This window comes from Mirounga angustirostris, unplaced genomic scaffold (assembly GCF_029215605.1).
Source record: "Mirounga angustirostris isolate CCGP_5_RB_7025 unplaced genomic scaffold, mMirAng1.0.hap1 SCAF_9, whole genome shotgun sequence".
NCBI lineage: Eukaryota > Metazoa > Chordata > Mammalia > Carnivora > Phocidae > Mirounga > Mirounga angustirostris.
In genome coordinates, this window is record NW_026991717.1 from 67,982,648 (window position 1) to 68,005,986 (window position 23,339).

At 41.3% G+C, this 23,339-nt stretch overlaps 1 long non-coding RNA gene across 4 annotated transcripts; it reads left to right on the forward strand.

Moving 5' to 3' along the window:
- Positions 1–373: 373 nt before the first annotated feature.
- LOC135361591 (uncharacterized) lies at positions 374–22,495 on the forward strand. Of its 4 annotated transcripts, XR_010405077.1 has the most exons (5): positions 374–936; positions 1,257–1,399; positions 11,121–11,276; positions 16,817–16,874; positions 19,619–22,495. It is a non-coding gene; the product is annotated as an uncharacterized LOC135361591 (long non-coding RNA). The 4 variants fall into 4 exon arrangements; XR_010405075.1 differs by having other exon boundaries at positions 379–936; positions 16,817–22,495; XR_010405078.1 differs by lacking the exon at positions 11,121–11,276 and having other exon boundaries at positions 380–936.
- Positions 22,496–23,339: the final 844 nt, after the last annotated feature.

Sequence of the window (23,339 nt, forward strand, 5' to 3'; positions counted from 1 at the left end):
GGTCATGATCCCGGGGCCCTGGGTTTGAGCCCCACACTGGGCTCCCTGCTCAGCAGGGAGTCTGCTTCTCCCTCTCCCTCTGCCCCTCCTCCAATTTGTGCATGCTCACTCGCTCTCTCAAATACATAAATAAAATCTTTAAAATAAAGTGTTCACAAAGATCTGGTCAAGAATGTTCCTTTCTAGCCCTGGTATTGTTGGAATGCTGTGCTTTGGGCATACCTTGGTTTGGCAGACTGGTGTCAGAGACAGTGCATGAGATGGAGCTGCTGTTGCCGGCTCTGTCCCTGTAAGGTGAGGCAGAAAGTCATAGAGCAGGCATACACTGAGTGGGGAGAAGACCTGAGAAAATGATGATGATGAAGATATTTACTGAGCGCTTATGCCTCAGATACTGTGGTATGTGTTTTACATAAATGATTAAATGTGGTTCTCACAATGGCCCTATGGTCCTATATTTTCTCTTTTTTTAGATGAAGAAATCGAAGCACATCCTTGCGGCACCTGGGTGGCTCAGTTGGTTAAGCATCGACTCTTGGTTTCGGCTCTTGGTTTCAGCCCCATGATCCTGGGGTCATGAGATGCAGCCCCGCATGAGGCTCCACACGGCACATGGAGTCTGCTTAAGATTCTCTCTTCCCTCTCCCTCTGCCCCCCACCCCCTGCCTGCCCGCTCTCTCTTTAAAAAACAACAACAAAAAAAGCACATCCAAAGTTTATACGGCCAGTAAGAGCTGGTATTTGAGTACAGAACGTGTGCCTGTGACTGGCTCATGCATGGAGGTGCTGCCCAGAAGGGTGCACCCAGTTTTGGGAAAGGGGAGGGACTGGCTGGTGTGTGCAGTCTGGTGCCACTGGAAGCAAGATGGAGGCCCTGGGGATATGGAGAGGCACCTGCTGAGAAATCCGTTTTTCTCTCTTCCTGAAATACATGTAGTACGTAAGCTAGCTCTCTCTGGTCTCTTAAATGAGTAAAAGCCCCACTCTACTTTCTGAATGTATTTCTAGGGGGTGGTGGTATGTTGACAAGTCCTTAGGTGTTGCTGCTGGACAAACCATGTCTATCCTTTGCCAATACTATCAGCAACATCACAGATGGACCAAATGTATTAAAGTAGCGTTCGTTCCTCAACCCCACATTGGCTGCTCTTAGGTTGTGATTGCTTTTATCAGTGAAACACATAATGGGTTCACTCATATCACTTCTGAAGGAAAAAACCACAGCTCCTCCTCGATTTTTTTGTCTTTTTTTTCAGAAATGACTAGAGACTGGGCTTCAGAAAAGGTTGAATGACTGCCGGGTGCTGACTCCTCACCCAGCTGCCACAGACCCAGCCAAGAGGGGGGGCCTCCAGCATCTGCCCGGTAGCCGTCTCCTGCTAAGGTGGTGCCCGCTGGGGTAAGGCTGCTCAATTACCTCTCTTCTGCTTGTGGTTCATGGCCCACGGTCTTCCCTGGGTCCTGTTCCGCTCATTTTCAGTCTTCGCTGTGATCTCCCAATGTCAGAGGTCTTGAACTTCTCACTGCCCTCCCCAGATCTGTCCCAGTCCCCTTGTCCTTCCTGGCCTGTTTCTTCCTCCCCCTGAGCCTAGATGCCTCCATTCCTGCATGGGCCAGGGAGCCATTACTCACCTCCCTTTTTTCTCCCCACTCCCGCTCTGGCCCAACTGAAATGTTTTCTCCCTCCTTCACCTGCTGTGATAGAGATGGCCTCCAGTGGGATGTCACAAAGCACAAATCTGAATCCCAGCAGCCTTGATTTAGCCAGACCTTTAAGGCCATTCCAGCTCTGAGCCGCTGTGATTAAACCCTGCCTAGAGCTTCAAACAAGGAAGACCTTTGCCGTCATGGACTAACTAAAACATCTAAAATTTGACCAGTGGGAGAAAAGAGGCACACGTATTGACAGGTGTTCACATGGGGAGAGGAGCTGAGAGAGCTCATCCACTAAGGTCACTGGCTTGCCATGTGGGCCGAGCTTTGCTAGGATGCTACCGCCTGCATTTCTTTTCAAGCCTGGGAAGCTAGCACAGCCCCATTTAACAACTCAGCAGGGGCATTTTACTGATCATGTGCTCACTTGTTTGGAGCACCTGAAGGATGCCAGCCATCCTGCAACTTTGTATGCAGCTCGGGGCAGGCACCAGTCATTACCTAGTAAGCTCCAAACACTCACTCACTTGAATGCAGTGATATGCAGAAGAATATCTTCAAGGTGGGGAATTTACAGTTGGGTATCTTAGCTTCTCTGCAGGCATTTTTTTAAAGGTTTTGTTTATTTATTTTAGAGAGAGAGTGTGTGTGGGGGGAGAGGGGCAAAGAGGGAGGGAGAGGGGAAGGGAGAGAATCCCAAGTAGACTCTGTGCTGAGCGCTGAGCATGGAGCCCTCACAGGGTTGGAGCCCATGACCATGATATCATGACCTGAGCAGGAACCAAGAGTCAGATGCTAAACCGACTAAACCACCCAGGCACTCCATCTGCATAGGCATCTTTAAAAAAAAAATCATTCATTCATTAATTCCTATATCTGGAGAGCCAAAGAAATGCCATAACATTTCTAGGCCACTATCCTCACCACCATCTTTAGAAAGGGTGAAAGGAAACCAGTCTAGGGTCCCTCTCACAGCCTCCCACTGCTCCAGGCTCCTTGCAGTGCATGTAACCCATAAAATTTTGGAAGAAAATTAATTAAATAGAAGTTCTGTGCAGTTGTTGATTGGAGGAGGCATAAAGGTCCTGCACAAAAGCTTCTTCAAGCAGTAAGATATTTTTTAAAATATATTTATTCATTTATTTGAGAGAGAGAGAGCACAAATGGGGGGCAGAGGCAGAGGGAGAAGCAGACTCCCCACTGAGCAGGGACTCCGACGTGGGGCTCTATTCCATGACCCCAGGATCATGACCTGAGCTGAAGGCAGATGCTTAGCTGAGTGAGCCCCACAGGTGCCCCACAGTAAGCTATTTTATAAGGAAATTAGATAGCAAAGCCTTTCCATATCTTTGTCCCAGGAAGACAGAATGAAACCTACCTCATCCCCAGCTCCAGAGAAGAAGACCCAGCAAACCTGTGTTGGAAACATAAAACTGCAGGATTTCTCAGGTTAGCAAAATAACAAAGGCTCCATGTTTGAAGGTGATGTATAAATAAGTGCATCCTGCAAAGACCAAATCTTGAAACTACGATCTTTGAAGAGAAAGTCAACATTTGCACACAGATCTATACCTGTGTGACAGAAATTACTTGCACCATAAAGATAGGACCATTACAGAGGCTCTTATCCATCCATACTGGTTAAGGGTTCTAACAGCTTCTTAATGAGGTGGAACAGGAGATTGATACTAGAATCCTCTGTATTCCCTTTACAGTATAGCAAAGTGTAAGATTGCCATTCTCAAAAAAAAAAAAAAAAAAAACCCTTCGTCATTATTAAATTTTGTTGGAGTTAAGCAACCCCATTGGGCATAGCTATGTGTAGAAACATGGATCTTCCTGTGCCATTTTTAAGAAGCCATACATAAAAGAATACATACATTATGATTCCATTTCTGTAAAATTCAAGAACGTGGTGATAGGAATCTGTGGTGATTGGAATCAGAATAATCGCCTGTGGATGTAGAGATTGCCTGGAAGGGGGCTAAGGGAACGTTCTGGGATGGAGATGTTCTATCTCTTGATTGGTTACATGGATATATACATTTTTTTAAACTCATCAAATTACACACTTAAAATATGTGCACATCAGATTTATAATTTTAAGATAAGATTTATAGAAATTTAAGTCAACATAAAAGGAAAAATTACTCAAGCTCTTAGGTTACTGCAATGGAGAGCTATTTTCTAAAATAGCCCCTTTATCAGAGCACATTCTTTTTTTACATATATATTAATTCCAGTGTAGTTAACATACAGTGTTATATTCATTTCAGGTGTAAAATATAGTGATTCTACAGTTCCATATATTACTCAGTGTTCGTCAAGATAAATGTACTCTTAATCGCCATCACCTATTTCACCTGTCCTCCCACCCATCTCTTCTCTGGTAGCCATCTCTTTGTTCTCTACAGTTAAGAATCTGTTTGGGGTTTTTTTCTCTCTCTCTTTTTTCCCCTTGTTCATTTGTTTTGTTTCTTAAATTCCACAGAGGAGTAAAATCATATGGTATTTGTCTTTCTCTGACTGACTTATTTCACTTAGCATTATACTCTGTAGATTCACCCATGTTGTTGCAAATGGCAGGATTTCATTCTTTTATTATATATATATATATATATATATATATATATATATATATATATATATATATATATACCATATCTTCTTTATCCATTCATCTATTGATGGACACTTAGGTTGCTTCCATTTCTTGGCTATTGTAAATAATGCTGCAATAAACATAGGGACACATGTATCCCTTTGAATTCATGTTTTTGTATTTGGGGGCAAATACCCAATTGTGCAATTACTGGATCATAGTTCTATTTTTAATTTTTTGAAGAACCTCCATATTGTCTTCCAGAGTGGCTGCACCAGTTTGCATTCCCACCAACAGTTCACAAGAGTTCCCCTTTCTCCACATCCTCGCCAACACTTGTGGTTTCTTATGTTTTTGATTTTAGCCATTCTGACAGGTGTGAGGTGGTATCTCATCATGGTTTTGATTTGCATTTCCCTGATGATTACTGATGTTGAGCATCTTTTCATGTGTCTGTTAGCCATCTGGATGTCTTCTTTGGAGAAGTGTCTGCTCATGTCTTCTGCCCATTTTTAATTGGATTATTTGTATCAGAGCACACATTCTTATTTCTCAGGTTTTCAGTTCCCTCTTCATTATTAGCATCTAAGGATTTCTGTTTCTTACAGAGACTTCTATACACTTACAAAAAAATACTGTTTTATTTTATCTGACATTTCTAGTTGTTTGTCATGGGATAGTTTAAGATTATCCTGGTACATTATCTCCTAGAGCCTGATATCTTTACTTTCTCTAATGACTTTTTCTTTTTTTTTTTAATTTTCTTTGTTATGTTAATCACCATACATTACATCATTAGTTTTTGATGTAGTGTTCCATGATTCATTGTTTGTGCATAACACCCAGTGCTCCATGCAGAATGTGCCCTCCTCAATACACACCACCAAGCTAACCCATCCTCTCACCCCTCTCCCCTCTAGAACCCTCAGTTTGTTTTCCAGAGTCCATCGTCTCTCATGGTTCGTCTCCCCCTCTGATTTCCCCCCCTTCATTCTAATGACTTTTTCTATATAATTTTTTGCCTTGCATTTGAAATATATGTATATATGTGTACATGTATGTGAAAAGTTTATCTTTTCTTCAGTAGCTTTGAGATTCTTACCTGAGGTTAAACCTGTGCCCTAAAGTTTTAAGCATTGTCCAAAATCTGTTAGGATCAGCCAGGGTATATATCTTAGGGATACCTAAAGTCAGTTAGCTATTATCAATAGTGTCTGTCTCAAACCTATACCTGACTGTTGCTAACTCAGCAGCATGCTGCCCAGTAAAGCATTGAAAAAGAAAACAGGGAACACCGTCATGAAAAACCAACATGTCCTTTGGGAAGGTAACAGATGGCTATGTCATCTTCCATTCTTGTTTATCTGTTATCTTTTGCCTTATATTTTCCTCCTGTGGCTAGGAGCCATGTTTAAACTTCCGCTCAAAATGTCACATATAACCTCTTTACTTTATTTAGAGTTTTAGAAAGTGATTGGCCCTAAATAATTAAAATTATATAAATCAACATAGAAATAATGCAGTTTCATTTGTGATATGATTTAAGTGCCTCTAAACACAATGAAAATCAATGTTAAGATCATTCTCTACTGGGACGCCTAGGTGGCTCAGTTGGTTAAGCATCTGCTTTCAGCTCAGGTCATGATCCCAGAGTCTTGAGATTAGGTCCCACATCAGGCTCCCTGCTCAGTGTGAAGTCTGCTTCTGCCTGTCACTCCCCCTGCTTGTGCTCTCTCTCTCTGTCTGACAAATAAATAAAATCTTTAAAAAAAAAAAAAGATCATTCTTTATTATTTATATTCAGTCATTGTGTGCACATGTGATATTTAGAAGTTCTTCACATACTTCGGGAATTCCCCGACTGCTGTAAATTTAAACTCCCCACAATATGTCACACTGAAATCATCGTTTGCACTGTAATATTTAAAGCATGGAAAATGGCACCCAAACTGTGGAATTGCATCACTATGTGAGAAGTGTGTTTCTACTGATGGCGTGTGTTAGTTGGGATGTGAGATTGAAATATATTTACTGTGATGTTGGAGGTTGTCCCACATAGGTGATGTGTGTGTTCGTGTCTGTGTATGTGTGTGAGTGAGAGAGAGAGAGAGAAAGAGATGAACATATATATAGGTATGCTTAGGAGAAAAAAATATATATGTATGTACATGCATGTTTATGAGAATATTATATTACCTGGATTCTAAGGTATACCTTTCTCTCTATTTTAACATTTATAACCATGTATACATTTTATAGAGTGGTTTCTTTTTCCCCAAATATCTGTTACTTAATCAATGGTACGTTTCATGGTCAATAGCTTCCCAGTCATGGAAGTACTGTGTGCACACACAGAAAACTGAGAATTTGGTGGAGAGGGTAACATCTTAGTGTGCATTTCATCAGATACCCAGATGCTCATATACTAACAAGCAGGAAATTATTCACAAAATCAGCATTTTCTGTTTGTCAGGATGTGCTTTCTGGGTACTGCCTCAAACATGTTTTTTAGATAACTTAAGCCACCCAAAAACACATTGGAGAAACATCTATTTTAATTTTTAAAAAGTTGAATTGTTTTGGCCAAAGTTTCAAAGAGTTTGTGCTAAAGGAACAAAAATGTAGCCATTTTTATGGCATTCTATGATATATAGATCAGATGCCTCTAAGAGAAACATTTATAGGTAATATATTTTAAAACTTGGGAAACTTGGAAAATAAATTTTCCATCTTTTCTTCAGCCTGTTTTATAGTAACAAGCACAGTTCTTAGGCATAGTTAACATCCCAATATTTATTTAATGACTGCAAATATTTACTTGGCAAACTGTATTTACCTGTTTAAAAAAAGAATAATTTTGATCTTTCAGTGAAAAAAAAAAAGACTCAGTCTGCAATGTTAATAATTTGCTTGGTGCAGATATGATCTGAGATGCTTTTTATATCTTCTCTTCATTAAAGTGCAGTTATAGCTGAAATTCTGGAATTCATGCATGCTGAGAGATGCTTTTGGATGACCTAAGACTTGGCCTTGATCTTGAGATTAATTTCTTCCCATCCAGCTAGAGGACTGATTACTGAGCTACTGAAATCATGAGCAACATTGTTTTTTAAATACAAGCTTCATAAGTTGATTCAGTAAAGTGATGATAGGACAACAGAAAATAAAAGTTGATTAAAATGAAGTGTGGACAGTTTGAAAACATTAGCTCTAAGTGGGAAATATAACTTGTAGAATGTAGGTGATGGATTTTCTTATTTCAATGTTTGCACTAACTGCCTAAATACCTACCAAAATTAGCATTTCAGAAATAGGACCATATGCTAAAATAACATAACTTTAGACCTCACTGCTTTATATGTAAATGTAAGGATATTTTTTAGCTGTAATGCTCAATAGAAGAAAAAAATGGCCTGTTAAATCTCTAACAGTGATCTAACTGATTTTTATAAGACTATTACAGAAAAACTCTACCTAGATCCAGCTGTCTTTCTAGTCTGTTGCTTGCAATTCTGTGCATTCTCCAGTTCAGTTCAATTCAATTCATTCAGTTCCTCCCATATTTTCAAAACTTTCTAATAAGAAGATAACTGTTAGCTTTGATTCCTCCCCCTTTCCACACAATCTTTGGGTTTTGTAGTTTTATTATATTAGCAAAGCAAGTGAAAATGCATCTGATTCACTACTTTGAAAAGAATTTGATTTCTAGCAGATATTTCATAGTTACATCTTTTACTAGAATTGGTCTTTTTGCCAGTTTTATAACCTATATTACAAAAATATTACCTTTATGTTTAATCTGGCTTGGTGGTCTATAGCATATCCTGCAGAAACAGCATGTGTCTTTCTCTTTCCTTTTACCCCTATAGCCAAATTTTCTCTCCTGTATGACTCTTCACATTACTATGCATTTCCATACAACTTAAATAATTTTTAAATGCATTTCTATACAACTCAACAGCAAAATAAACAAAAAACAAATCTAATTAAAAATTAGGGAGAGGAGGGGCGCCTGAGTGGCTCAGTCGGTTGAGTGTCTCTGACTCTTGATTTTGGCTCAGGTCATGATCTCAGGGTCCTATAGCTTGTGCTGAGCTTGTGCTGAGCTTATCACATCGTGTGGGAATATCTTTTCCTATTTTAGACTAAATGTGCACTTCTTTGTTCTGCTTAAGTCTGTGTGTCATACAGCACCTGGTCAACCCCACTATTCTATCCATTGCTGGTGGGGAGGGAATCGGGTCCTTGTCTCGCAGCAGGAGAAGGATGCCTGCAGACCATCCCCTGCATCAGCTGCAGGATGAGATCTGCTGGCCATGAGGGACCAGTACCCACAACTGAAACTGATCTTGCTCTGTCTCTTCTCTGTGGGAATAACGCATTGTTCTATCCAGTGCCTGTGTAAGTTACATCTTTCTTGGAGACCTTCGGCCATGGAGTGTGTTGATATCTTGAACTTTTGCTCCTGGAGGAGTGGGAAGCCTCACCTGGAAGTGATAAGAGGTGTCACTTGCTCAATAGTTGTCATTAGGGAAATCTGGCTGTGGAAAGAGGAGACCCAGGCTTGAGAATAGGACTCAAGAGGAGGATTTAAACCTTTGTTTCTAGAATACTAGCAGATGCACAGTAGGTAGATAAATGAATAGGAGGACTCAGGAGAAAAAGTACAACATTATCCAGCAACTTATGAGGATAAAAACCAGTTGTGGATCTGGGCGATAAGGTCCCAAGAATCAAGCCAGAACCCAGGCACTATTAATAGAACAAGAATATGAGGTCCTGCTTGATGTTGAGCTACTCTAAATTCCTCATGATTAAAAAATAAGTGAGCCCTAAACCACTTTATCTGAGACTGTGGCTGCCTGGCAAGCAAGGTCACAAGCCACGATGCCTCCCCGAGGGCCGGTGCCCTCCTGACTGTAGGAGACGGTTGCAATTAGTTTGTTCATGCTATTCCGTTTTTTACAAAGAAACAATTTTAGACAGGCAAAATCACCTACCTGAACTTGCATATTTAATAAAAGGTGAAAGTGGAATTTGAGCTCAGGCAGGACCTTGTCACCCAATGTCTGGACTCTTAATTCTATGCTCCCTCATATGACGAAGCTGAGATGGTTTGGGTCTATATAATATTACAGGAGAGAGGAAAAAGGTTGCAACATAGAGAAAGGTGCATCACTTAGTCAAGGAAGGACTTAGAGAGGAATAGGGAAGATGAGACACCAGAAGACACTAGTTGATACTTGTGAATGTCGTTTCCCTGGGGTGACCTATGTGACTTGGAGAAGAGGGAAAGAGAGAAAAGTCATGATGTCTATTCTTGAAGTCTCAAGAGAGGGTGTAAATAGACATTATGTGCACGAGAACACAAATGGAAAAACGATACCACATAAAGAGACCCAATTAAAAATGCACATGTGTTGGGAGCCTGGGTGGCTCAGTTGGTTAGGCGACTGCCTTCGGCTCAGGTCATGATCCTGGAGTCCCTGGATCGAGTCCCGCATTGGGCTCCCTGCTCGGCGGGGAGTCTGCTTCTCCCTCTGACCCTCCCCCCTCTCATGTGCTTGCTCTCTCTCATTCTCTCTCTCTCAAATAAATAATAAATCTTAAAAAAAAATGCACATGTGTTAAGTGCACTGCTGAAACTAGATTGGGGACCTGGAGGCAGGGAGTGTTAGCCTGGGAAGTGAGGATGAGCTGGGAAGGGAGGCGAGTTGCTGGGAAAGAAAGGGTGGGCAGGAGAGAAGCTTTGAAGATGACCATGTGAAGAGCAGAGGATACTGACTTTGCCAGGATGGGATGCAGTTGAGGACTGAGTCAAGATATGGCAAAAGATGAGGGCGGTGGGGTCTCAGACCTGAGAGGCTGGGAGAGCCCACTGGAGTCCTCGGAACTGTTGAGTGCAGATGAAAAGCCCTGCCCAACAGGCAGAGAATCAAGACTCCTCTTGGGGTGAGCAACCGCGTTCTCCAACCAGAGTTGGGAATGGCCTTAGAGGGTATCAAGTCTGATCTCAAAGTGTAGTCGTTGGACTAGCAGCACACACATGGTCTCTGAACTTGTTAAAAATTCACTCTCAGAGCCCACCTCACTCCTGAATTCTGATCTGCATTTTAACAAGATACCCAGGTATTTGCATACACACTGATGTTTATCAAGCACTGAAGGGGAATGCATAAGAGAGGGGAGTTGCCTCTTGTCAAGCATGCAAAAGAACTATGCCCAGGAACCAGGAATGCTAAGAAACCAGAATTTTGTTGAAGATGGAAGAGGCTTTTTGATGCTTGTTGTGCTTCCCTAAGTCTTGCTAGAATATGGAACTTGATGAGAGGTGAGCCCTAATGCATGGAACAGGAGAATACGTGGTTTAGCAGCCCATAGGTCTAAGGTGAGTGATTTAAGGACACTCAGACAGCTAGCTGATCCTGGCTGTTGTCACCCTATTATCAAGCACAAAATCCCTACAAAAGCCAGAGAGTAGAGGCCCACAGGAAGAGCTGTGTGAGGAAAAAGAAGCACAGCACAACTCAGGGAGCCCACAGAGCTAGAACCAGCTCCTAGACTCTCGGGTTGGCTGTTAAATATTTCAAGCTGGTGGTAGCTTGAAATTGGCCATGGTGGGAGTATTTATACTACAGGAGTCTACAAACACTACAAATCCATTGTGAGAGAGTAGATAAGTCAAAGAAGAAAACCCTGGAGTTAGTATGTGTAAAGTATAGAAGGAGAAATTCAGGAAAGGAAAAGACAAGTGAAGTCCTAAAAAAATGATGCTAGAAAACGTTGCCAGAGATATCCCATTTCAAACTCCTGGTAGTGACCAGGATTCATCCTACACCTCCATTTCTAAAATTCCTTTTCACAGCTCTGTCTCAAGAGTGGAAGTTTTAAAAAAAAAAAAAGAGTGGAAGTTCACTGAAGGTTCAAAAAGGATGGAAAAGGTGTGAAATAATGTGGAGAATAAAATTCTGAACGGACTAGAGAAACATAGGAAGATGACTGGGAGCTGTTGCTCCATGGGGTAAGATGTCTCTGTAAGTTTTCATTTGCTAGGATATAAGCCTAGACAATGTGGATGGTGGGTTCATCCAGGGTGGGGGCTTTTTCTGAATCACATGGATATTGCATTTAATAATCATAATGATAGCGGCGCCTGGGTGGCTCAGTCCATGAGGTGTCCGATTCTTGATTTCAGCTCAAAGTCATGACCTTGGGGTCCTGAGATCGAGCCCCACATCAGGCTCCGTGCTCAGTGCAGATCTTGCTTATTTGTCCCCTTCCCTCCCCCTGCTTGCTCTTGCTCTCTTTCAAACAAACAAATAAAATCTTTAAAAATAATAATGATAGTTCTGGTGGCTTAGATTCACCCTTATACTTTTGGTATTATCATTACCTCTGGTTGAAAAACAAGTTTCTGATAAAGAAGTGTACCATTGGACTGCATCTCTTTCCTTTTAATTGAACTGTTAAGTGTATTTAATAATACATGTATTTAATATCCCTGAATGTCTCTGCTTCAGCCAGGCTACTTTCATTAGCTTCCATTGAAAGCATCTTGACCTTTCACAACTCTGTGGCTTTGCTTTTTCTGTGCCTCTTGTTTGGGATGCCATTCTCTTTCCTGTCCTCCTGGTGCACTCTACTCAGACCTTAAGACCAAATACTACCTCTTCTAGGAAGCCTTCCCTGATCACTCCAGCCTGTCGTAACATCTTTCACCATTCAACACAGACTGGACAAAGTCCTTGGGGATTGCGTTTTATACTTTCTTCAAATGAATATTAGGAGGTGCAGAGTTCTTGCTATGGCGACAGGACAGTTAACAGTCACTTGCATAAAGACACTTGATAAGAATAATACATGTTTTTCCCCTTTGTAAATTTCCTCTCCACTGTCAAATTCCTCAGTAGTCTTCTAAGTATGCCTCTCCTGTGCTAGCTTGCACTCTTCTCTGTCGCTTTGTTCTAAAACTAGACATTGAGAAATGGCAATGGCACCAGAGCCCCTTCTTTCATCATGCCTCCAGCTCAAGCCAGCGGAAAGGACCAACTGGCTTTGGTTCCAATCTAAATCTTTGCTTTGGATGATCAAATTGCAGAAAACCTAATTTAGGTAACTGAGAATAAGGTGCGTTAATAACACAATAAGCTTACCCTTACTGGGGTAGAGGGAAAAATAAATATCTTGATAATCCCAAAGGAGTCTCTAATTAGCTGAACAGATCTGGGGAGAAGGGAGCAACACAAATATTCGCAGCGACCTTCCCTGCCACTCCAGGACACTCCAGGACCTATGGCAGCACAGTTGGGTAGCAGGCCGTCCCGATCATGTGGGCTTTTTCCTTGAAGGGAGGATTTTTTTTTTTTAACCTCCCGGTGCCTCACGAAATGTTCACACTCTATCCTATCACACATGGACGTGATCAGATCTCTGGAAAGAGCTTCTAATTATAAGCATGGGGGTGTTTATTTTCCTGGCCTTGTGTCATCTGACTTTCTTTTCATTTACATGAAATATGAGACATCAGTTTTGAAGACCTACTGACACTTTAATGAAAAGAAGTTTGGTTGTGAGTTGGTTGCTCTTTATCCCTGTTTCCATGTATTTTCTAAATCAAGTATCTCAAATTCACTTGGGTAGGTGAGACTCACATCCTATTTTCTACTAGAGAAAATCCATAAATCAGCACAGGATCGGAATCTGAGTGTGAAGGCAGGGCAGAGTGACAAGTCCAGCATAGGTCTCTGATACACTGGCAAAGTGTCCCTCCCTTTTTGGCCAAGGTTACGTTGTTTTCCGTTGTATTGACAAGGTGTTATACGTAAGTACCCTAAGCCCACGGCAGAAGCTATGTATCTCTTTCTTTCCTTTCTGTAGTTTACAGGGACCTTAATTTTTTTTTTCCAATGTAACAACAGAATTTGTCACGGGATGAGAATTCTCCCTCAGTTCATTGCTCAGAAAATATATAATCCTTTGTTTCTCAGAGCCAAATTCCTAGGTTTTTGTTTTTGTTTGTTTTTTGCATGCAAGCACTCTTAATAATCAAAATATAGAATAATCGTTCCAAGATAAAGTTCTTAAAGACATTTCACTTTTCTTAGCTTTACACACTCAATATTGTCACTCATTAGTAGGCTGTAGGGGAGATATACACTATGGTTCCTGGCCTTTGGAAGCCTAAATTTCAAAAGGAGAGAAAGGGTAAGCACTGAGAGGATATTAAAGACACCTGACTGAAGCGCATGTGTTTATGATCTCCATATACATAGAACAAGCAACCTGTATCTGCTTAGAAGATGGGAGTTGGGGAGAGCAGAAACTGGTTGGGGATGAAGGCACAGGAAAGACTTTATTCTTGCTTTGGAAGTCAAGTTGGCTTGGCGTTGGGCTGGAAAGATTTTTTAAAGGGGAATGCCAACAGAGATTAGAAGAAAAGGAGAAACATGATTTGGCAGGAAAGATTAGAGATGATATTCTGGGCAGAGAGAGAGAGAGAGAAAGAGGGAGAGAGAAATAGTCTTGGAGATTAAATTGGTAGGGTTATCTGGCTAAAGAGGTAAAATTCTGAAGTCAAGGGATAGAGAACAACAAGGCAAATGTTATGTTAATATGTCACTTCCTTCACTACATTTGGTATTGTCTGTCTTTTAAATTTTAGTCATCCTACTCTCTGTGATGGCAGCTCATTTTAATTTTAATTTTATTTTTTTAAGTTTTATTTTTATTTATTTTAGAGAGAGAAAGAGAGAGAGTGTGGCGCGGTGGGGTGGAGGGAGAGGGAGAGTCTCAAGTAGACTCCCTGCTGAGTGTGGAGCCCAATGTGGGGCTCCACACGGGGCTGATCTCAGGATCCTGAGATCACAACCTGAGCCAAAACGAGGAGTCGGAGGGTTAACTGATTGTGCCACCCAGGCACCCCAGTTCATTTTAATTTTAATTTGCATTTCCTGTTGCTATTGAGACTGAGTGTACTTTCAAATGTTGATTGCCTGCTTGGATATCCTCTTTTGTGTAGCGCCTCTGTAAGTCTTTTGTCCATTTTTATATTGGCTGGTCTGTCTTTTTCTTGATTTATAGGACTTCTTTATATAGCCTGAATCTAAGCCCTTTGTGGGATGTATGTATTGCAAATATTTTCTCCCCAGTTTTTTCTCCCCTAATAGATTCTTTGTTGAAGCGAAGTTCTTGTTATTTCTGTAGAGTTAGTGTTTTCTGTTTAAGAAATCTTTGCCTAGGTGTGTCTGGGTGGCTCAGTCGGTTAAGTGTCTGCCTTCAGCTCAGGTCATGATCCCAGGGTCCAGAGATTGAGCATTCTCCCCGCCGCCCCACTTGTGTGTGCTCTCTCTCTGCTTTCTCTCTCTCAAATAAATAAATTAAAAATCTTAAAAAAAGAAAGACATCTTTGCCTATTCCAAAGTAATCAATATGTTATCCTATGTTATATTCTAAGAACTTAATTCTTTCAACTCACTCATTTAGATCTACAATTTGCTTAGAATTGAAATTTGCATATGGTGTGAGAGGTCAAGATTCATCGTTTTCTTCATATGATTATCCGACTGATCCAGAACCATTTATTACGAAGATCATCACTTCCTCAGTATTGTTCAAGTTGGCATTTGTCAAAATCAATTATACATTTATGTGTGGGTCAGTTTCTGAACTATTTGTCTAAAGTTGCACAAATGCAGCACTCTATTATCTTGGCTTTATCCTAACTCTTGCTATCCAGTAGTGTATGTCCTTCAGCTTTGTTGTTCTTTAAGGTTATCTTAGCCATTCTTGGCTCTTTGCATTTCTGTATAATTTTAGAATAAGCATTTCTGTACACACACGCACTGCTAGTAATTTGAAGGGATTGCATTGAATCTAAAAATCAATTTAGGTTGAACTGACTGTTATAATATTGAATCTTCTGACTCATAAACATGACGTGTCTCTCCATTTACTGAGGTCGTCTTTAACTTATTGCACTAATATTTTGTAGTTTTATCTGTAGCTGTCTTATGTATCGTTAGCTGGATTTAATCCTAGGTACGGATGTTTTCTGGTGCTATTTTAGATGGTATATTTCAAATGTTATCTTTTCACTTGTTTATTGTTAGCATGTAAAGATAACGTTAACTTGTATTTTGTCCCTTAATTCACTTTGTTATATTCACTTATTAAATTGAATAGTTTGGCTATAAATCCTTTTTGAATTTTTTACACTCACTATTAATGACAGCTTTGTTTCTTCCTTTCCAATTCTTATACCTTTTATTTATATTTCTTGACTTCCTGCACTGTTGAAGAGCACTGGGATAATGTAAAATAGAAGTGATGATAGCTGACATCTGTGGTCTTCCTCACAATCGCAGGGAACAAGAGATAAAATATAATGTTGTAGATTTATTGTAGATACTTCTTATTAGATTAAGGATTTTCCTTCTATTTCTAGTTTGCTAAGAGTTTTTATTATGAACAGACGTTAACTTTTATCAAATGTGTTTTCTGCATATTGGACAGATCATATGATCATTCTGCTATGTTCTGTTAATGTGCTGAATTATATGAACTGAATTTTATTTATTTTTTTATTAAAGATTTTATATATTTGACAGAGAGAGACACAGAGAGAGAGGGAACACAAGCAGGAGGAGTGGGAGAGGGAGAAGCAGGCTTCTCGCTGATCAAGGAGCCCGATGTGGGGCTTGATCCCAGGACTCTGGGAACATGACCTGAGCCAAAGGCAGACACTTAATGACTGAGCCACCCAGGCACCCCTGAACTGAATTTTAAATGTTAAACCAGCCATGTATTCTTTCGTTCTCTTTGCTTTAATCTGAATATATTCTACTGACCCACGCTAAAACTCACTGATCCTCTCTAACTGTGTCAATCTGCTCTTAAAATCATCTATTGAGTTATTGATTTGTTATATGTTTAGCTTTAAATTTTCATATGATTCTTTTTAAAAAGATTCCGATTCCTTGATGAAATTTTCTATTTTGCCGCTTATTTTCTTGAGCATATTAGTCAGTTTTTTTAAAACATATCTAACATGTAGGTCAGATAAGTTCAGTATCCAGATCTCCCTATGGTCTCCTTCCATTGCCCATTTTTTTCTTGTGGGTTTTCAATTGCATGGTCTTGCCAACTACTCCTTTATGTATATGTATGTACCAGACATGGTGTATAAAAAACTGCAGAGATAACTTAAAGCTGTGTAGGATGTTGGATTCCTCCAGAGGGTATTTCCTTTTGATTTTGGCAGACAGGTTAAGGCCAATCACTTTACACTATCTTGGGATTGAGCGACTCAAAGTCTGATTACTGTCCATCTCTCTTACCCCCTAAGGTGGAGCTTATTGTGGGTCTCAGCTGACGGCCTGGACTGTTTACCAGGGTCACTCTTTTTTGGCAGGCCCCGTACTCCAACGCTGTCTCTCCCCGACCCCAGCCCCATGTGTGGCCAAGGTTGAGAAAAACTGGCCTAGATTTGTGTTTGCTTGATAACCTCTATCTGTAAAACTGAGTATCACGGTTCCCTGTGTTCACACGCTCCTGTCTTTTCAGGTTCCCGCCTCTTTGGCATTTCCAAGAGTCCCTGGGGGGCATCTTACAGACACTCAAGGTAAAGTACGGACTGTGCTACTCTGGCCACCGCCGTGCCCCATCCACTCTGGCCGTCATTTGCACGGCCTTTGCCCCTTCCTCCTGGCTGCCAACAGCCAGGCCTCATAGCCACCTTCCAGTGCTGCGTCTCAGGCTAAGTCTCGGTCGCTGTTCAGCTGTGGATCTGGACCAGAGCAGGAAACTAACTTCCTGTCCTTTATGTTCTGTTCTGTTACCATGTGCTCCCAGCTGAGGCCTTCAGGTACCAAGTGGTGTGGGGCAGCTCTCTTTGTTTGCAAAATACGCTTTTTGGTTCAAAGTGTTCACCTGCTCCTAGAGTAGTTTCTTTTGGGATGGTGTCAACGGCTACCATGCTGAGTCCGCTCACTGTGCCAGATTCCACCTTAAGTAGGTATCAGTTCTCCTGCTGGGCTCTTTCATCACCCTGTAGTTTGCCTACTGTCATTGGCACCTGAGTCATCAACATGCCCGTGGACCTTGGAAACTCGTCAGCCCAGCAGCGCCTAACTCCACATGCCAGAAGTATCCAGCCAGTACTCCTGCTATAAATATAGGGCATTTGATATATTTAGTGCATCTATGTAAATTTCATCAATTATGATCACCTGGATATAAGAACTAATTCACTCAGACTCTGACTGGAAAACTAAAAAAAAACTGAATTTTTTGTACAACTTATACTTGATTTTTAATACTTTTGCAGTTTGAGATAATTGTAAATTCACATGCACTTGTACAAAATAATCCAGAGATCCCATAGACCTTCATCCAGTTCTCCCCCCATGATAACAACTTGTATAACTAGAGTACAATATCACAACTAGCAAATTGACATTGATATATCCCATCAACTGCATTCAGATATCCCCATTTTCCATATATGTCTGTGTGTCTATTTAGTGCAAGGCCATTTTACTGCACACACAGATTCATATGGCCACCAAAATACAGAAGCGTCCCACCACAAGGAACCTTCATTGCCAGCCTGCTGATGCCACCCTGGTGGCAGGTGAGGAGCACCGCCTGCTTCCAACCGGCAGAAAATGGAAGATCGGTCCCTCAGTCCCACAAACACGACTGAGCAGACCCAGAGCACCACCCCCTGATTCTGCAGGGGTGGTGGGTGGGGAGGATGATCAGCTCCCTATTCTGCACCATTGAAACTAGGGAGAGGGGGATGCATTTTTTCCTATTAGGGCATTAATGTTTGGCCAGAGTAGGGCAGGTGGGCAAAAAGGCTTTCCGTGGGGGGGCCACTCCTTTGTCGGTTCTCTGACTAGAAGGAACAGATTTTTCTCATAGCTTACTTTATCCATGCCTATTGGCGATTCCAGGACGGAGGCTACTCCAGCACCCAGCCTGGGCTATATGGGAGGAAGTAAGGAAACCTAGACTCATCACCATGTTGTTTCTCAAGTCCCAAAGTCGCCAGGCAGTCCACCTTCTTCTTTCCTCCTTTGAATCTTCCTATGTTTGTTTGATATATTATGTCCACAGTTGTAACAGGGAGCACCTGGAAGGAATAGGGTGCTCCATCTTGGCTAGAACCAGAGGTCTGATCTATACTTGATTTTTAAGAGAAATAAATAGCTAACAGGTATGCTGAGGCCAACAGTTAACTCATGTAAGCAACTTTTCAAGATGTCATAACTTCAGTCTAGCTCAGTATTCTCTGTCAATATTCTATGTCTGATATGTAGATGTGTGTGTGTGTGTGTGTGACAAGAATTTGTGTTCAAAATGAGAATATTCTGTAAATAACTTCTGAAGCATCAAGGGCATTATCTTCTCTGTAGTTTTGTGTGGGTGTATTTAGATGAGTTTAATTCTCTAAACAAAGGTTGTTTTCCACTGTGTCAGAAACCCAATACCTAACCAATCTGGCTAAAATACAATACCAATCTGGCTAAAAGAGATTTTATTTCACATAGGTATCTTGAAGCAGAGTTAGACGATTAACCAAATATGAAGACAGTTGTTTTTGTTTTTTTTTTTTAAGATTTTATTTATTTATTTGACAGAGAGAGACACAGCGAGAGAGGGAACACAAGAGGGGGGAGTGGGAGAGGGAGAAGCAGGCCTCCCGCTGACCAGGGAGCCCTATCCGGGGCTCAATCCCTGGACCCTGGGAACATGACCTGAGCCGAAGGTAGAAGCTTAATGACCGAGCCACCCAGCTGCCCCAAATATGAAGACGGTTTTTAAAAACAGCATCACTGGGGGCACTGGGTGGCTCAGTCGGTTAAGCCTCTGATTTTAGCTCAGGTCATGATCTCAGGGTCCTGGGATTGAGCCACATGTTGAACCCAGCGTCATGCTCCACACTCAGTGGGGAGTCTGCTAGTCCCTCTCCCTCTCCCTTTGCCCTCCCCCAGCTCATGCTCTTTCTCTTTCTCTCTCTCTCTCTCAAATAAATAAATAAAATCTTTAAAAAAGTAAAAGTAACACCACTGGTGAAAAAGATCCTAAACGTCTCTCGGAGATGCAATATCTTTCTTCAAGTATGTGGAGGTTATTATGTAGAAACCCCCAGCTGGGTAAGCAAGACAAAAACGTGCCAGACTTTAAGCAAGAGGATGTTAAATTAGATTGTCTTCCTCCTTTCTGATATTTATAAAAATTAATACATGCTTCTGGAAAAATATTAATACATAAATATAAAATGGGAAATGTAACAGGTCCCTTGCTCTCTTGCCCTTCAACACCCTCCCCTCTGTTAACAGTTTTGGTGTGTTTGGTTAGATTTTTAGAAAGAGGCTTCAGCAGTCAAAGTTTTCTCTACGTACAAGCAAACTTGAAACTTCTCAGTCCCAGGAGATTGGTACGATCAATCATGGGAAATGAGGTGGGGTAAGTGGGGAAGAACTCTCTCTCAAGTCTGTTCCAGCTTTCAATGCATGAAGAGAAAGACGTGGCTGCCCTTTAAAACACACGCACAGGCACACGCACACACTTTGCACTTGCAAAGGCTATTTCAGTGACGCCTTCAGTAGCATACTTATTTCAGACTTTACATGGAACCGTCTCAGAAGTACAGCATGGACTGTGTAGTGGGCATTCAATGCCTGCCTGTTGAACACACTATTCCAAGAGGGAACAACGGACCTTCGTCTGTGTGCTTCACTTTTTTGAACAACGATTAGTAAATAAACTCATTACACAAACATAGCACAATATACCTAAGCTTTCCAGTTTTACACTAAAGTTCCAGTTCTGTTGTTGTTTTCTTAAGTCTTCGAATCCTGGCCTTCAGTAGTCCTGTCCCCCTCTAAAACTCATTTACAAAATGATGCCAAACTGGTGTGAGTTGGGTAGGAGGGAACTGTTGAATCCATTATTCTATATGGGCTCAGCTCAAAACCCATAGACTATGAAGCCTTGCCCAAGCGCCATGACAAGGACTCTCTCCCTCTTTCCAACGCCTTCCCGCCTTGGTGAAATACCTTTGTATGCTGCTTAACACAGGTCTTTGTGGTGGATGGTGGAGTTTATGTACCATCTAACATAATGTACGCATTTTCTTGGTGTGCAGGCATTGTCTCACTCATTGTAGTATTCTTGGCTCCACATGGTACAACACCTTACCCAGAGAAGGCATTTAATAAATATTGATTAAATGGGCAGATTGAATAAGCCACATCTTGATTTCAAGGGAACCCCAGTTAGCTACAAAATTAGATTTTTCCTCCTGTTCATAGCTACATTTGCACAATAAGCAACACTACTTTGATTCTATTTAAAAATAATGCTTTTTCAAATCAATAAATTTCTTCATCTGAAAAATTTTGCTAAGTGATTTGTAAAATGGGAGACTAAGGACATATTTGAGTTTCCACATAGGTGAAAACAAGCCTGAATTTCCCAGGGAAATTATTTAAAACCCTTTGTTCAAAGCCAGTCACCAAGAACAGGATGCTTTTTTTGGTTGATGCTGAGAATTTAAAACACCGTTCAGAAAGACAAGGAGGGTAAAAGATACTTTCCTGGAAATGACATGGGCTCTGCCAATCAGGCACTATGTTTTTCTAGCACGCCACATTTGGGGGGGAAAGGTGTATTCAGATGTATCAAAGTCTCAGTGTGGTGACATTATAAAATGTTACCTGGAGCTTCTCCACCCACAAATATCTGAAGAAACAAAGGGCATCTGTTCATTCTTAGATGCTGCTCAACACCAACCTTGAGGTTTTGAAACCCTGTCTATGTGATTGTGACTGACTCAGAGGCTTTGGAAAGGTGTACTCCACCTATTCATGTGACATCTCTATGAAATCTAGGAAGTAGAAGCAATAAATCTGCTCATGACTGATTCTGATTCACACAAGTATGTTCCAGGTGAGAAAGTAGGCAAACTTAGCATTTAACTTTTCATATGTAGTCAGAATAAAGGTGAGCTTCCCGATCAAAGAAAGATCGGACTACATAAAGTTATAAGTTATGGAACAATATTTTAGGGTTTGATATTTAAGCCTGAAGTGTGGGTACTTCTAGAACACTGGAGCCATTCTAATAAAGCTTTCTGCTTCCTGGGATCAGTTTTGACTTTCCCATTACTATTTTGGGGCCCACGTCTCTGAGTTGGACGAAATGAGCACAGCTTACCCTAGGTTTTCTACTGCCCAGTGTGAAAGCAAAGCGTCAGTCCTTATGCCAATATATCTATATGTGTTTCCGCTTTAACGTTGTCGGGTTTCATGGGAAGGGTAGAGGGGTTGTAGGTCACTCCCCCATTGCCATCTCCCTGCCCCCTCTCCTCACCCCCACCCACCATCTTGAGCCAGCAGCATAAGGATGTGATCCTCGGGTGGACACCACAAATGACTGATTACACCAGTCTAAAGGATCAGCTTGGTGTAGGGTTACAGGGGTCCCTTTTTGTACCTCTCTTCTGGACTCTCTTCTCATTGGACAGAGGACCCAGAAAGAAGATGGCTGTATCCACTGGTGGGGAGATGAACCTGGCATGAATCTTTTGTGGCAGTTAGAAATATTGAGCTCTAGTATTAAACAGCAGCTAGAATCTCTCCCCGGAAAATTGCATACTCAAATAGAATTTAACTGAACAGGGGACACCCTTCTTGTTCATCCATAAAGAATGTTCTCACCTGAGGTCTATCCAGTTCTTGCAGGTATTTCTTTGGTGATATAATACCTTAACTCTGTTACATCCTTCGGGTCATGCCCGAGATCTTTCTGATCATTTTTCAAAGCCACATCATGGTTTATTTTTTTTTTTAAAGATTTTATTTATTTATTTGACAGAGAGAGACACAGCGAGAGCAGGAACACAAGCAGAGGGAGTGGGAGAGGGAGAAGCAGGCTTCCTGCTGAGCAGGGAGCCCGATGCGGGGCTCGATCCCAGAACCCTGGGATCATGACCTGAGCCGAAGGCAGACGCTTAACGACTGAGCCACCCAGGTACCCCCCACATCCTGGTTTAATGGCTGATTCTTTTCCCTTCTCAGTTATCACAGCCTGGTTCTTGTCTCTGAAAGGTCAGAAGCACCTATTCCTAGTTATTTATGTGAGTGCTGGCATTCACACTCAAGTAAGGGCTTGGGAGGGCTTTTCAGTTGTTTTTATTTTGGAGGCACGCTCTCTGTTTCCTTCCCCCAGTTAATACAGATCATTGGCTTTAGGCAAAGCCTTTGTCTTTATTACTTTTCTAATTTCTGAAATTAAATTAGAGGCTGTGGGGGAGAAGTGAATTGGTTATCTGCAGTCTTAACCAAGAGGAACTTGGAAATACTGATCATACAATCGCTGTAAACATGTTCCCCAAAACAGCTGCTCTCCAACCCCCCACATGAAGACAAAGCGCTCAGCAACGTATTTATATGGTTTAGTTTTATGTTAGCAGTGGATCTCTGCTTTTAGACGGCAGTTTTGAAAAGTTCAACAGCTGAGTTGGAAACTACCACCTGCCCTCTAAAATATATAAGTGAGATATGGATGGTGGAGTTTCATGGGCAGACCCTGCTCCCAACTTGGCATTCTTTGGTTCCAGCTGTTGACCAGGGATAATTTAGATTACGAGAGTAAAACCAAGAAATGCTTTAAATGTAAATTCCTTGCATTGCATGTCTCTCTTTGAAGAACAAGTGGACATTCTTGCAAACTACCAGAATAGGAGGCTGGCTTTCTTCAGTCCAGCGGCTATTAAGTAGATATGGAAGCCAAGGCCTCATGAATTTTATATCACATTTAGTTTTATTTTAGGGAGGTTAAGATATAGGCCTTAAAAAACTCAACCAGACGTGTCATTTCCTTTGTACTTTTCTGGTCATGTTGTCTCGTTTGCCACAATTAGCACATCTTATTTTTGTAGTGGAGGAAATATTATTCCAAGTTTCCAGCTATACCTATCACGATGTTAAGAGGAAAACTGACACAATACTGTACTTACACTGGGATGAAAGAAACCTACAGACATCTACAAGTCCTCTGGGGCTCTTGGCCACCT